Genomic DNA, 15,516 nt, shown 5'->3' with positions numbered 1-15,516 from the left:
GTGTGTGTGTCACACTTCATAGATATCAAACTGCCTTTAGACAATAACTTGCATAAATTCATCTCTGTTTCTACCTTTACCTTCTCTTCTGCTCTGGATGATAAGGGAGGGTGCGTGCTTCTTACTGGGAAGTCCCGTGGTTGTGACCCCAAGTAATAAGAATGACAGGGCAACAGCAGTTCCAGTTTTTTCAGCATACAATTTTATTGGAAATAGTGAACTAAAATCGTTGGTGGGGAAGATGTATGAACATGCATATGGTAATAAGCGAAATGTTTACCAAAAAGAGAAAGGCCAGGCGTTGATTGTAAACTTCCGAAAGTCTGGATTTTATTTCATCTGCTACAGTTAAAACTTGTATATTGAGCATCTAAATTATATCACAACATCGTCGTCCATGGTTGTGAAGTGGCAGCCACCAGTGCTAACTTGCTAGTTCACCCTACCAGTTCCAGTAATAGGGCGAAATTGCGTCTGTAATCCATATCTCCCCCTCACGTTTGCGTCCATGACCTCGCGCTATGATAAAGGGATTTTTCTACACACTTGAGCCCCAGTATTTGCTAATTCCTATGCTTTCTTTTTTATATATGTATATGTCACAGAGAGCATTTTTCATAACAGAAATCACTGTTTAAGAGTTTATCTGGATATGTGGGAGGAGTATTTCTTCAGGTAATGATCAGCAAATTAGTAAATCTTTTTTTAAGGGAAAAAATAGATGCAAGCTAAGATACCAAGGCATTTTCTCTGAAGTAGTAACTTGCCTTAAAAAGAAAGATCAATGTATAATCACTGGCTACTTGTTAAAAAAAAATCTTTCTACCTTGTCTTAAACATCTAAGTAAAGGAAAAGCAGGCATATATTTTGGTTTATAAGTAAACCTTAAAATATATTTTATTCTGGAGATTTCTTTATTATTTACTATAGTTCTACTCATCTGATTATTTTAAATTAAAAACATTTAAACCACATCTGAATTTCTTAATTGCATCAGACGCCCAACACTGGCTTTGTCTACTCATCTCTGAGAAACGGTTCTCTGTCTTGTCGATAGTTCCTAGTCTGTTGCTTCTACCTATGAACAACTTAATGTCTACAATCCTTCTAGAAACACTCAAAATAACTGACATTTAAAAATAATATATTAGAAAAAAACTATCACGTTCAAAAATCTAGGCATAGGTTCAACTTTCTTTATGGAGGAGATACAAATAGCTTTAAATGACTTTTAAACAGACAGGTTTTTTCAAGTCTTACATTATCTTAAATGTAAATATTATTCAAATATGTTTCTCCTGCTTATTAAAAAAAGAAGAATTAAACCAAGATTTCACACACCCACCTCAAAATTCTAAATTCATCCCTATCTTCCAAAATTAATCTTATTTTTGAATAAATCAGTTTTAACTTAAATGTTGACACCTAGTGACATTAAATCTTGTCCACTAGCTTAAGAAATATTTAATTTCCAGCACAAGAAATGCCTAAGACAGCCTAGTAGAAGAATACACATTAAATTATTAAAAATCATAGCATTTTAGAGCTGAAAGCGACTTTGAAGATGATCTAACCCAACCACCTCATGTTGTAAAGGAGAAAAATGAGATCTTGAAAAGTAAAGTCCAAGATCGCCCAAGGGCAGGAATTTGGATCCAGGATTCCCAACCCCCACAAGGGGTGCTTTCCCTACCATGTTGCTCTAGCTTGAAACCTGAAAATCTATAAATCCTACGATTCTGACAATCTAGCGTTCAAAGATATGACTTTACCCTTTGTAGTTTGCTTTTAAATCTGTAGCAGTGAGTTTCAACTGTCAAAGTAAAAGTACGCGTTAATGAAACCTTAGGGTTTTTTTTTTTGTTTTTTTTTTGTTTTTTTTTTTTTGCTTAAAGGAGAAGGTCGCCATCTAGTGCCCTTGGAGAAATTTGCTAAATAAAAATCTTAATCACAATCAAGTGAGGTTATGTCCTTCAATACCTGTAGGAATGTTTTCATGTTCCATATTTGAAAGAAACAAAGAAAATATGCAGAATTTTGTGTCAAAAAGGAAACATTTTTTAAAAATTGAAAAATCTTTTAGCCACTGAATAATGGCAACAGTGATGGTCAACATTTACGGAGGTTCAATACGTGCCAGCACAGGGCTAGCCCTTGATGCGACTGTTTCAACCCCCGCGATGACTCTATAATGTACGTACTATTTTATTCATTCCTATTTCACAGACGGAGAAACTGAGGCTTGGCCAGATTAGCGGTCACAGCGCCCAGATTTGACGCAGGCTGTCAATCCCCATGTGGCAGTCTTCTACCTGAAATGCATTAAAATGTCCACTTCCCTATGAGCCCAGTGACAAGCAAAACTAAAAGTTCTTTGTTCCTGAGGATAGACTAAATTGAAAATCCCATATACACCCAGATAAGTTCCTAAGCCTCTGGCTTCTCAACAATCAATCTCTTTACCAAAGTTGTTTTCCTTATGGTACTTTGGGATATATTAGACATTTCATACACAATTTCAAATGTGTTTATAAAAACTACATGTACCTTCAAATGTTACGATGGTACTTTGCCTCTCCACCCCCCCTCAAATAAGGAGCACTTTCTGAAGAACCTGAAGCCTTATAGACATGAGTAGCTCATGGGGGATTTCTGTCCTTCAATCCAGGTCATTGTCATAGGGGGCAATGGGAGGACAGTGTCTATAAAAAAATTTAAAAACAATAATAAAACTGACTAAAAGAAAGTCTGCTTTTTATTATCACTATATGCCGGGAGCTCTAAACCAATGTCAGTGATAAAATACTCCTCCCCCAAAAAGCGTTTTATTGGTCTAAGGTCCAGCAATTGCCTTTGAGCTGATAGACCACTCCCATCGCCCCACCCCTGGAACAACACTGATCTTGGCTCATGTTACAAAGATCTGGAACAAAGAAAATAGTCATGCGCAGATGCTTTGAATGAGCTCCGATGGATGGCAGAAGAAAGGTTTGGGGAAATGAAAATAGAGACAGGGGTGCAAGCTTTAGGAATGGGCGGTGGGGGGGGAGGCTAGTTTTCACACCATCTCTCTATTTCCAATAACTTACATCCAAACACTTCTCTTCTTTACAAAAAGGGCAGTGTTTTGGAAAACTGCATGCAATACATTTTCCGTCAAGGGACACAACTGGTGAACTAAAAGTATTGGACTTGGAACCAAAAGATCTGTATTTATGTCTCAGCACTTTCCAAGCTCTGTGCTCTTGGGCCAATCCCTAAACTTCTCTGGGCTTCACCTTCCTCCTTTGTAAAATGAGGAGTGGGAGTGACCTGGGATCCGTTTCACCTTAGACCTTCAATGATTCTATGGAATTCTGCTTTCCTGGTGGCTCACATTTTGAAATTTTCAGTCTCTTCTTACAGACAACTTCCATCCATGAACTTCAGCTGAGTTTAAAACTTTGAGAAGAAAGAGTTAAGATGGAGTCTGGTTGGTCCTATAAAGGTTACAGTGCACTTCGTGATTAATAGCAGCTTAGGGCATTTTCAGTTAATTCTACATCATCCTAGATGTGGCTTGCACACTGTTGCCTAAACCAGGTTTTGGTCTGGTCATACCTTGGGCAAGATAAAAGCTTGAAGTCCTAAAACATACCCACATCTGTATTAACCACTACACAGGACATAAAAGTAGCAAATGGGTTGCCTCCGTTAAACTTCAAAATTAATAGTTTCCATTTGCTAAATTTACTTAATGAATCATGAGTTATGTTTTTTGAAAAATAAGTCTCTACAGAAAAACGTAGTGCTTTCCACCACGTGGTCCTATTGGTGTAAATACAGATTTTTCTTTCTGTTCTTTTTTTTTTTTTTGAGGAAGATTAGCCCTGAGCTAACATCTGCTGCCAATCCTCCTCTTTTTGCTGAGGAAGATTGGCCCTGAGCTAACATTCGTGCCTACCTTCCTCTATTTTTATATGTGGGACGCCTGCCACAGCATGGCTTGATAAGCAGTGTGTATGTCTGTGCCCAGGAGCAGAACCAGTGAACCCTGGGCCACCACAGTGGAGGGCACGAACTTAACTGCTGTGCCACCGGGCCAGCCCCTAGAGTTCTTTCTTAATGCTGCATGCAACAGGAAGTCCATTACCCTTTAATATTTTCTTTGACATCTGTCTACAGGTCTGAAAAAAACAATTCTTCCTAGAAATTCTGAAAAATAAAACTAAGAGATGATGGTACTTAAATATTAGAGAAATCAAATTCTGTAGTATATGTAGAACCTTGGACCTCGAATATGGAGACAGAGATGCTATTGGACTTCAGACAATTAATTTCATCTCCCTGAGCCTCAGTTTTCCCACCTATAAAGTGGAGATATAGATACTAAATTCTCTTGCACCTAGTTCTTTCAGGCTCAAATTAAGCAGGATGAAAACAAGATGTTATTTAAATGTGACCCTATATAAATAAATATTTAAAAAATGGCATGGATCCCCTGCTTTGATCCTTGGCAGGAAAGTAGCCCAGCAGAGAATGGAGTGGACAGGGTTGGTAGTGGTGATGGTAATATTTATACTACATTCACCCTACTCACTTACCTGTTTTAGCCCCCAAGATTCCCACCGTCTGGCGTACATGCACCTTCTCCAGTTATTCAAATACTAATCAAGGTGCTATTGTGAAGTAATTGTGTGGATGTAATTAAGGTCCCAAGTCAGTTGACTTTAAGATCACCTGAGTGGGCCTGCCCTAATCAGGTGAGCCTCTAAAAGGGATTGGGGTCTTCCTGGAGACAGGGATGCTAAGAATGACAGGGATTTGACTTGAGGGAGATTCTCCATTGCTGCCTTTCAAGACAGAAGGGGCTACATGACAGAGAAGGCAGATGGAATCTAGATGCTGAGAGGGGCCATCTACTGACAGCCAGCAAGGAAATGTGGACCTCCATCCTACAACAGCAAGAACTGAATCCTATTACAACCACAAGAGCTTGGAAGAGGACCCTGAGCTCCAGATGAGAATGCAGCATGACTGACCTCTTGATTTTAAGCTTATAAGACCTTAGACAGAAGACTCAGCCATGCCATGCCCAGACTTACCTCCAGGACTGTGAGATAATATGTGAGTGTTGTTTTAAGTCTCTAAGTTTGTGGCAATCTGTTAGACAAGATAAAACTAATGAATTACTCTACTACCATTAAAAAAAAGTCCATTAAAAATTCCAGAAATGCTTTACCAGCCCGAGAAACCTGATTTCACAAAAAAGTCATTTTTAGTGAAACTGCTTTAGTTCATTTCAAATGGATACTTGGGGATATACAAAGTTGCTATAAATCATAAACTGCTTAAAGCACACTGATGACAATAGGAGTAGCCTTCTGAGTATGGCAAACTCTCTTCCATAAAAGAAATTTATGTTTAAAGTAGTGCCTTATAACGACTAAGCATAAATCCTCCCAACAATAGGGCTCCAGGAAGAATTGGAACCATTTACTAGTTTAAATTACTACAGGGCAGAAATGTAACTGTAGTTTACCTTATGTAGTGACCTTGAGCCAATTATTTCATCTGCTGAGCCTCAGTTTTCTCATCTGTAAAAGAACAATAATTCTTTCATAGTACTATGTGTTTTTGATAATGTATTTGGCTCTTGGAATACACTTAAATAATCTTGGATTTTTATTAATTAATTGCATATTTCCATAGTCACCTATGGAAATTAAGTGCCCCTATATCATACTGCCATCCACATTTAGATACTAATCAAATATTTGAAAAGAAGGGTGGGGAAAGATTACAAATCTTTTTCGAGTTTAGTTTTTTATTTGACTTGATTTTTTGCTTTGATTTTTAAAGTGAGAGAAACTGGACTCAGCTGCTTGGAACATTTTTTATAAATTGTTATAAAATTTGGAAAATAGATGCATGTGATGTAGAATTCAAAAAACACCCAAGGGATATACAATGAAAGGTCAGTCTCCTCATCGCTGCTCTCCAGCCACCCAGACCCTCTTTATGGAGGCAACCGTTCCCTATTACTGTTTATTTTTGTACCTCATTAAGTAGTACATTCATATATAAACGTACTTGTATATAAAAACATTTTACACAAATTTAACACAAAATATTTAATTTCTGGTTTGTACGTTAGCCTATTGCCTAACTTAGTGCTATTATTTCCTGACTTTCAGAACCGTTAGTCCAATGCAACATGATACAACTGTCCCATTTTGTGACAAAGTGTTCAGTAACAAGGAGAAAGACTGCTGAATTCAGAGTGTGTACCATTTCTTCACATAGACATTATTTATAGTCCTTACCCTTAAATAATGTGACATTTGTTGGTTTATTAAATATTTTTAATCAAAACTCAGAATGGCCTGATATTTTAAGAGAGAAAGCCAAATATTATTACATGTGTACATTTTTAAGAATATGACAAAATCACCTCTGGTATTAATTCTCACCACCTGCTTTTGGTTGACGGAGACACTCATCTGTGCTTACCTCAGGTTATTGCAAATTACCAGTTCCCATGTAAAAAAGCTAACAAACCATTACAAGGCATAAGGGGCACTATATTTTGACAGTCTCTCAACCCTTTATAACTATCATGATTTTTTTGGTCTGTAATCAAGACCGCATAGTTAGCTCAATAGTTCATTTACTATTTCTGATCCAATGAGGACACATTTATTTGGAAATCACTTTCTCAAAATGTCTAGTCATTTATTATAAAAATAAATTATAACTTCTTTTTACATCTGTAAAAAAAAAATAGCTCCACTGAACCTATGGTATTCCAGGAGATATTAAAGCTCCCATATTTACAGATGACATTCCAAGTGCTATCTTGATTATATTTTTCCCACCCATGTTATAGAAGGCTCCATTTTAGAAGCCTTAAGGAAAGTGGAAAGGTGGAAGAAACACTCCAAACTTTCCCATAATACTTTTAAGTAATTGCGTTAGTTACAATGAAATGCCTGTCTTTGCATTAAAAAATGCTTTGGCTCAGCAGATCTCTTCCTTTTCACAGCATCCCTTTGAGTCACCCACAGTCTGCAGAGAGCAGAGAGGCGGCAGAAAGACAGGGGCTATTGAACTAAGAAGACACAGTACCCGCCACCCTTCATTCAAGACTTCATCTAATAAAGGGAGATCACTTTACAACGTGCAGGCAAGCAGACATTACTCAGACTGTGGCTAAAATCATCAGCAAGAAACTCTGCCAGGAGTACCTTAGTGTAACACGAAATGGTGCTGGAGTGTGTGTGTGTTTCAATCACTGTAATTTTTTAAAAAATCATTTCTCCAGTTTGGGTATGTCAGTAGAAACAAACTCTTCCTTTAAAAACGTCTCCAGAACATTTGGATATTTTAATGCTAAGAGTAGAATGGAGTGATATTCGGAACAGATGGGAAATGCCACAAATTGCTGGGGATTAGACTCCAGTGCATCGTTATCAATCAGGAGTGACAACTTCCTCCCCTCCATAGCCAGACAAACTGATTTACCTTTGGCGCAAATGTCAAATTAGCATTCTAGGAAAAATACAGGAGAGGGACCATTTATGTCAGGAATCTTTTTATTAAGAAAGATATCATGGATCTGGCATTTTTCCTTTGAAAGGGGAAACTGAAAATAAATGTCTGTATTGCTTGAGCAGATATAGGTGGTTTCCTTCATTCAAAAAGTATTTTTGCTCACTTTTCCGCAGGTTCCAGACCCTGAGAATACACAGAGATGAGTAAGATGGAGGAGCTGCCCTCCAGAAGCTCATGAGAGTGTGGGAGGAGCCACTTTGGGTGAGGGAACACTAATTTCAAAGCACAAGTGAAAAAATTAAAAGGTTATCATAGTACAAAGGGAAAGGAAGGAAAAGAAATAAGCCGTGTGTGTGTGTGTGTGTGTGTGTGTGTGTGTGTGTGTCAAAGAGAGAGGGAGAGAGGTGGAGTGGCCTATAGAAAGCCAAAATCACCAAATAACCAATTGACTATATGCCCACTTTGTTGAAACCAAAGGATTAATTTGCCAAACAAATTAATGAATTAGTTGAATTTCTATAATTTATAGTTGAGCAAAAACTTTCATTAAGGAACAGCCTTTTTGAATATATGTATAATCCTTTTGAATGGATTCTTCTATGAACATGTTCTGGAAACCACAGGTAATTGTTTGGTCAGGGGATCTCGAGGTAGTGGGGCCGGTGTGGGAGAGGCAATGCCACATACTTGCCAGAAAGTGTAAGTTGAGGGCCTCAGAAAGTGTAAGAGGAGGGCCTTATGGAATGTGTCTCCAAGGACTGTGAATTTTATCCTAGGAGGCACCAAGAATTTAATAAAATGCCGTAACCAGGGAAATTTTACAGTAAATAGCATATGGAAGATTCCAAAGTGATATTTCAAAACAACCAAATATCATCTGTAGCACCAAGAAAGTGGTACTATCATCTCCTCACTGGGTTTTATGTTCATTTAGTATTAGCCTCCTTGTTTTCCTTCTCCTGTAAAGACTGCTTTTTCCATGTGAGTGTGAAAGTCAGTTTCAAATAATTAGATTTGCTTAAAGAAATAGAGTACCCTGACTGAGCTAACCTAGAAAAACATACCATGCATTTGAATTACCATTCTTCTATTTCTTAGAAAACAAAAAAAATCCATTTTTACTTTATAAAAATTGAATAATTTTTCCAATAAAGACAAAATTAATAAATACTTAATATTACTGTATAATAGAGCATTCTTATTAGCATGCAGCATGTGAATAAGCAGTTTTTTAATTGCTGCTATTGATGAGACACTGTATGTAAGAGAGTGCAGAAAAATCGGAGAAGATTATAGGCATAAAAAAGTATAAGGCATTTTACCAATAAGAATAATTTTAATGGTAAAAATTGATTATTCTATACTAAGAAAGCTAAGAGGAATGTGGTTAATCAAAATTTCCTGAATGCTAATTATATCTCCCCAGATAGATTTATCTGTAAATTCAATGCAATTCCAACATCTTTAAAAGCAGAAGTTGATGCATTGATTTTAAAACTGATATGAAATAGATATTGCAGAAGAATAATTTAAAATATTTGAAAAACAACAGAAGTTGTGGCCTAGTCCTACCAACCATCACGTATCCTATAAAGCTACAGTAATTAAACCAATGTGATGAGTAATTTGAAAAATGGGCCAATGAAAACACATAGTTTAGAAACAGATCCATATCTATAGGGAAATACAGTTTATTATAAAAGTAGCATTTCAAATTACTGGAGAGAGAAATAATGTTAACAGATTAGGAGAACATATTTATGTAATATATATTTTAAAGATATTGTGTACCTGTTTATTTAAATACAACATATTTATATAGATAATGTTTTGCCCACTTTTTAAATATGGCAAAACATACATAAAATTTACCATTTTAACCATTTTCAAGTAGATAGCTCAGTGGCATTAAGTGCACTCACATTGTTGTACAACCATCACCATCATCCACCTGCAGAACTCTTTTATCTTCTCAAACTGATTTTGTGATTGGCTTATTTCAGTTAGCATAATTCCTAAAGGTTCATCTATGTTGTAGCATGTATCAGAATTTCCTTCCTTTTTAAGGCTGAATAATATTTCAATGTATGTGTATACCATATTTTGCTTACACATTCATCTGTTGATGGGCCCTCAGGTTGCTTCCACCTTTTGGCTATTGTGAATAAGGCTGCAATGAACAGTGGTGTACAAATATATGTTTGAGTCTCTGCTTTCAATTCTTCTGGGCATATACCCAAAGGTGGAATTGCTAGGTCATACGGTAATTCTCTGTTTAATCATTGATGTTTTGTAAATATATAAAACAGAGTTGGTGTCTATAACATGCAAAAAGCCCCTAAAAATCAATAAAAACACTAAAATTCCAATACAAAATGACAAAACAAAATGCTCCTCTTCACTAATAAAATTCATTTTTGCTTATCAAATTGGCACAATTTAAGAGATTGATAATACTCCTTATGGTCAAAGTTGTGATACATGGGCTCTCTCAAATACTTATGAGAGCATAAGTTGTTAAAGTCTTAGCAGCAAGCAATCTAGCAGAAGCCATCCAATTTTTAAGTATATGTTTGCTTTTCTCAGCAATCTTACTTCTAAAATTAAGCTTATAGAAAAGATTCATGTGGTTATACAAAGATCTTTTTATGCTGTTTGCGAAAGAGAGAAAATTAGCCTAAATACATGTGATTAAATAATTGGTGATACAGTCACATTATGAAAAACTATGTAGCCATCAAAAAGGAATGAAGTAGATCTGTAGGAAGATCTCCAAGATATGATGAGAAGTAAAAAAAAAAAAAAAAAAGCAAAAACACCTATAATTTCATTTATATGACCATTTTTACATGATATATGTAAAGTACATGTATATGCATTTAAATTTAGATCCAACTGTTGACAGTTGTTACGTTGGGGAAGGGGAGGAGGAGTGAGGAATGAAGGAGAACTGCCATGTTTTACAAAATATACATTGTTTGAACTTTTTACAGTGAGAGAGTGTTAATGTATGTTGCATTTTTGCAAAGCAATTGAGGACTAATTTAGATATGATAAACTGTGCCTATTTAAATTGTACAATCTGATGAGTTTCGACAGATATATGCATCCATGAAGTCATCACTTCAATTAAGATAACCAACCATGGATAATTTTTTTAAAAAAATCATTGAACTTCCAGTTTTTAAATATATAAATATTACAAATAAAATGACTGAGCTTTACCAATAAATAGTATCCAGAAAGAGGTGGGAAGGCCTCCTTCCCTCTGCCCTTCCCTCCCCATCAGACTTCATTTGCACACGGTGTGGAGACTGCAGCCCTCCCATTCATGCCATGTGCCATCCTCAGATGTGCTCTATAAAGCATTACCTTCCATATTTGCTGGGTTTCACTAATTCCTGGGGCTTCTGTATGCAGCCTCCAAGAGAGTAAAATAGAGGGGAAGCACAGTATCTTACAGTGCAATGGATTTTAGAAATAACCTAATTTAATCCCCTCCACACACACAAAAAAATCCCTTCTAAAATACCCCTGAGGGATACTGAACTGCACCAATGGCTATACACCTAGATTGTTTAAGAAATTATATAATATGCATATTATTTATATCATATGCAACATTCATACTATATAGATCAGCGTTTTATCAGTCTCAGCACTATTGACATTTGTGGCTGGATGATTCTTTGTTGTGGGGGACGGTCTTGTGCCTTGTAGGATGTTTAGCAACATCTCTGGCCTCTACCCACTAGATGCCAGTAGCATCCCTTTGCCGTGCATCATAACAACCAAAAATATCTCCAGAAATGCCAAATAATGATTGCCCCCAGTTGAGATCCACTTGTATAAATTGATGCTAAAGTTTACCATCAACATGAATTCTTATGTGAAACACTTCAAACCATCTTTATCCATATTTTTTATCTTAATTTGCATCCACTTTCAATAACCACGTGGGTATTGTGAGAGTAGTAATAGTGAGAGTGAGGTTACAGTAGAGAAGTAGTTTTTGCCATGTTGCAACACTAACTTAAGAGACTGACTGTTGAGATAGAGTTGGGTATAAAGCCAAAGACAGCACTTTAAAGAAAAGGCTAATTTGATCCCTTGTCAAGGCTGCCTGTTCTCCACTTCTCTGCCGTTCTTTTTCAGCAGAGTTTTAAAGAACTAAACTGGATAACTCCAGTCCTTATACTGTGCCTTATTCTTTCTTCGATTTTAAGTTAATTATAAGAGAACACAGCAACCAAAGAATTAACGAGCCATTCACATGGAACTTGAATCTGAAAATTATCATTCAACGACTACATGTGACATTTAATAATTTCTCAGACTTCATTCCGGAAAATGGAAGAATGTTATCAAGTGTAGCATAAACCTGTTTCTCACATCCTTAAGATACCCTTTAAAGATTCTTTTTTAAACAGGATTTCTAGTTCTATTGTTTTCTCAACATGTGATTGAGGTAGATGTAATATATATTCAATATATGAAATTTAACCTTCCTCCCTCAAATAAACCCTTTTACTTTAAATCAAAATAAATAATAAATGACATCCACAGAGATTTGATAAAGACATCCTTTTGTCATCATTGAAGAAATACAAGTAGAGGTTATTCAATCATTTAGTGTTTTGGTAATGTAGCTTCAGATTTAATGACACAGCTTAATGGATGGTGCTTGAAAAGTTTTGATTATTTAGCAGTGAGCAAGGTTATATGACTTCTCTGAAAACTAGAGTTTAGATTGCATTTGCAATCAGTTCCAGTTAAAGCAAAATATAGAACCAATTATAGAGATGTCCATAATGGGAAATTTAATATATTAGTGAGTTCTTAGTTTTATAGCTTTTCATGCTCTAACTTCTAAAATAAAATAACCTCTCATGTTCATAATGTTATAATATTAACATAGTGTCCATATACTCGTTCAACACTGTGGACGGCTCCAGGCTAAGTCCACTACACACATTAAATTAGTACATCTTTAGAGCTCCCCAAATGTTATCCCCTTAGCTATGGTGACATTGGGCAAGTTCTACAACTTCTCTAGTCTCAATTTTCTCATGTGTAAAATGGGATAATAGTGGCACCTTCATCACTGGGTGACATAAAAATTAAATATTTATTAGTAGTAGTGATAATTTTAAGAGGAATGGTTCAGCATAGTATTTAATTTATATAATATTTAATGTCTCCATGTAATTTCTATGTAGAACCAATGTATTAAGGATTTTCTGAAAAATTACGTGAGTATAAGCATATTGTTTTATTACTATACCGTATCATTTTGAAACTGTGTCCCTGTGGTATATTATTTCCAAAAGTCCTCACAATAATTCGCTTCCCATATCCATGCCTTTAGCAAATTCCTTCTCCCACTGAGTCAGGGCTTAAGCACATGACTTGCTTTGGCCAATGGGACAATAACAAATGTGACACAAGGTGAGACTCCAAAAGTGCTCATCCATTGGTACTTGCCCTCTCTTGTTGCTCTTGGGAACCTTGTGACCACCACTGGAGGATGAGCCCAGTCTAACCTGCTGAATGGTAAGGAGGACATGACCCTGTTGCCTCCATTGTCCTCAGCAATAGCCAAGCCAGGCAGTTGCCTGACATGTAGTCAGATCATCAGCCCCTCACTGATGGCAAATATGAGTGAGCTCAGCTAACATAACCTGGAACAGAGACTCATTCCAGAAGAGCTGAGCCCAAATTGCTGACCCACAGAATTACGAACAAATAAAATAATCGTTGTTTTAAGTCACTCAGTTTTGGAGTGGTTTCTTACACAGCAAAAGTTAACAGATATAGTCCCCATACACACCATAAATAAGGATAAAAAATCATAATTCAGAATGCAGCTAATATTCTAAGTTTACATTCTTAAATAAAAATATCAACTTACTAATAAAATATTATCAATAGAATTAACTAATTCACCTAATAAACTGAGACCAGTCCTATTTGGTTTTATACGCAGTGGTAAATATTGATGGTGGTATGGTGTGGAAAGGTAGGGTCCTCCTCTCCACAGAGTGATAATAGACAAGTTTTATCTTTTGTACTAACTCCAATCAAATGAATGATGGCAACTTTCGGTGTTGTGTTTAGAGAGTCTGAGACCATCTCCAGTTTTGATAGAGGCTGGCAAGTACATGCATATCATATCTTTGCAAGCCTTGCCATTGTTTAGAAGTACACTTGGAATATTTGTGCCCACAAGAGGTATTCATTATTTACTTTGTATTGTCCATCTTTCTTCAGAGCTCACAGTTAAGACGTATTTTTTCACTTACTGGCACCTTTTTAAACAACTTCGGTTCAGGTTGTGAAGCTGTCATGAAAATATTCTGTATAATTGCCCTCGCTGAAAAGATAGACTTTGTTTTTAAGAGTGCAGCCAAGGATGTTCTGAAGCCAGCATACTGACTCTGCCTTCCCTGCCCCCACCAATCTGATTCTACTAGAACAGCCAGGCAGGCCACCACAGAAAGCAATGGTTACCGTCACAGGAGTTAACAGCCCGGGAGAAGGTTCACAGTGAAGCCCGCTGATTTCTGTTCGTTCACTCAGACCACATCGCCCAGGGATGTTTGCATACTCAACAGGATGGCCAGTGCCAAGGCAAGAAAGTAAGCGCAGGAGAAAACTGGAGAAATATAGAATGAAACCTGGCCTGTCTAGCTTGAACCACAAGGTCCTTCCCTTTCCTTGGAGCCCTTTAGTTCCAATGCCTGTTCTAAACATCCAGTATTCTATTATTTTGTTTCTATTATGATTATTCCTTGTACTTTTGTTACTATTCACATATTTGCTGTCTACCCCACCAGAATGTATACATCTTGAATAAAGCTACTTTGTATGAAACTTTGCCCATGTTCTCCGTTAGTTCCAAACAATCGCCTCAGCAATAGCTTTTATGATAATTATTGAGTTTTCATCATATGCCAGATAGTATGCCAGCACTTTACATAAATTAGCTTGTTACTTTAAGACTTATGGTAATTCTAAGATAGGTAACATTCCCATTTTACAGATTTAGAAACTGAATCTTAAAGAGGTGAAATAATTGACCAAAAGTTGCATCCGAACTAGGTTCTGGAGGCAGTTTTGGAGCCCAGATCTTTATGACCGCAACGGGAATGCGCTTATCCACTGTGCCTCGCTGCCGCCCAGCATTCAAATGCAGTTCTTCTGTGGATGCACAATGCGGTAGTTACAGCCATGGCTTAGATACAAATCTCTATGCCAACATTTTTAGTCTGGTGATCTTGAGCAATTCCTTAACCTCTGTGGGCCTCAGTTTTCTCATTAGTAACATGGGACTCAGAGTCCCAGAGAAAAATAGATGACATACTCAATATAATATAGAGGAGAGTTTAACAATGAATTATTTACACAGGTGAGATCTAAGGATGGGGGAACCCACCATGGAGAGTGAAGGACTCTGGACCTACTATTACCACCTCTAGTATGAAAAAAAAGGAAGGGAGAGAGCATACGAGCTCTTGAGAAGAAGGCCTTCTTGAGAAGAGCTGTGACTTTCAGGAGAGGGTCCCAGCTTGTTCAAGGCAACACCACAAAGAAAGGGCCAGCAAATTCTCCCTCTCTTTTCTCTCACTCTGATCTGCCTGTGCCTCCCAATGGACAAACTCACGCAAACCAGAGGGAAAAGGAGCCCCACTGAGGTAGACCGCACAGGTCAGCCCCCTGTGGCAGAGACAGGTAAAGAAGGGTGGAGAGTGGATCTGCAGGACCAAATGGAAGATGTGGGGTCGTGTATCAGAATAACAATAAAACTTCCTTATAAAGTTTTCCTGATGATTAAACAAGGTAATGCATATAAAACACTAGAAGTAGCATTTAGGACTCAATAAATATTAGCTAGTATTATTTTAACTCATTCATTCACTTACCCAATAAACATTTATTGAGAACTTACTATGTTCCAGGTGTTGTGGACATGAACTGTGCTC

The 15,516-nt window shown here is 36.9% G+C and overlaps 1 long non-coding RNA gene across 2 annotated transcripts; it reads left to right on the top strand.

Moving 5' to 3' along the window:
* Nucleotides 1-4,165: 4,165 nt before the first annotated feature.
* On the top strand, nucleotides 4,166-14,407 carry LOC138915976 (uncharacterized). 2 transcript variants are annotated; one of them, XR_011422540.1, is made up of 4 exons: nucleotides 4,382-5,107; nucleotides 7,026-7,166; nucleotides 7,708-7,795; nucleotides 13,805-14,407. It is a non-coding gene; the product is annotated as an uncharacterized lncRNA (long non-coding RNA). The 2 variants fall into 2 exon arrangements; XR_011422539.1 differs by lacking the exons at nucleotides 7,708-7,795; nucleotides 13,805-14,407 and having other exon boundaries at nucleotides 4,166-5,107; nucleotides 7,026-7,657.
* The last annotated feature ends 1,109 nt before the right edge of the window (nucleotides 14,408-15,516 follow it).

Source organism: Equus caballus, chromosome 1, assembly GCF_041296265.1.
Source record: "Equus caballus isolate H_3958 breed thoroughbred chromosome 1, TB-T2T, whole genome shotgun sequence".
In the NCBI taxonomy this organism is placed as follows: domain Eukaryota; kingdom Metazoa; phylum Chordata; class Mammalia; order Perissodactyla; family Equidae; genus Equus; species Equus caballus.
The sequence above is the reverse complement of the archived record's forward strand: the minus strand, read 5'-3'. Positions and strand labels throughout refer to the sequence as shown.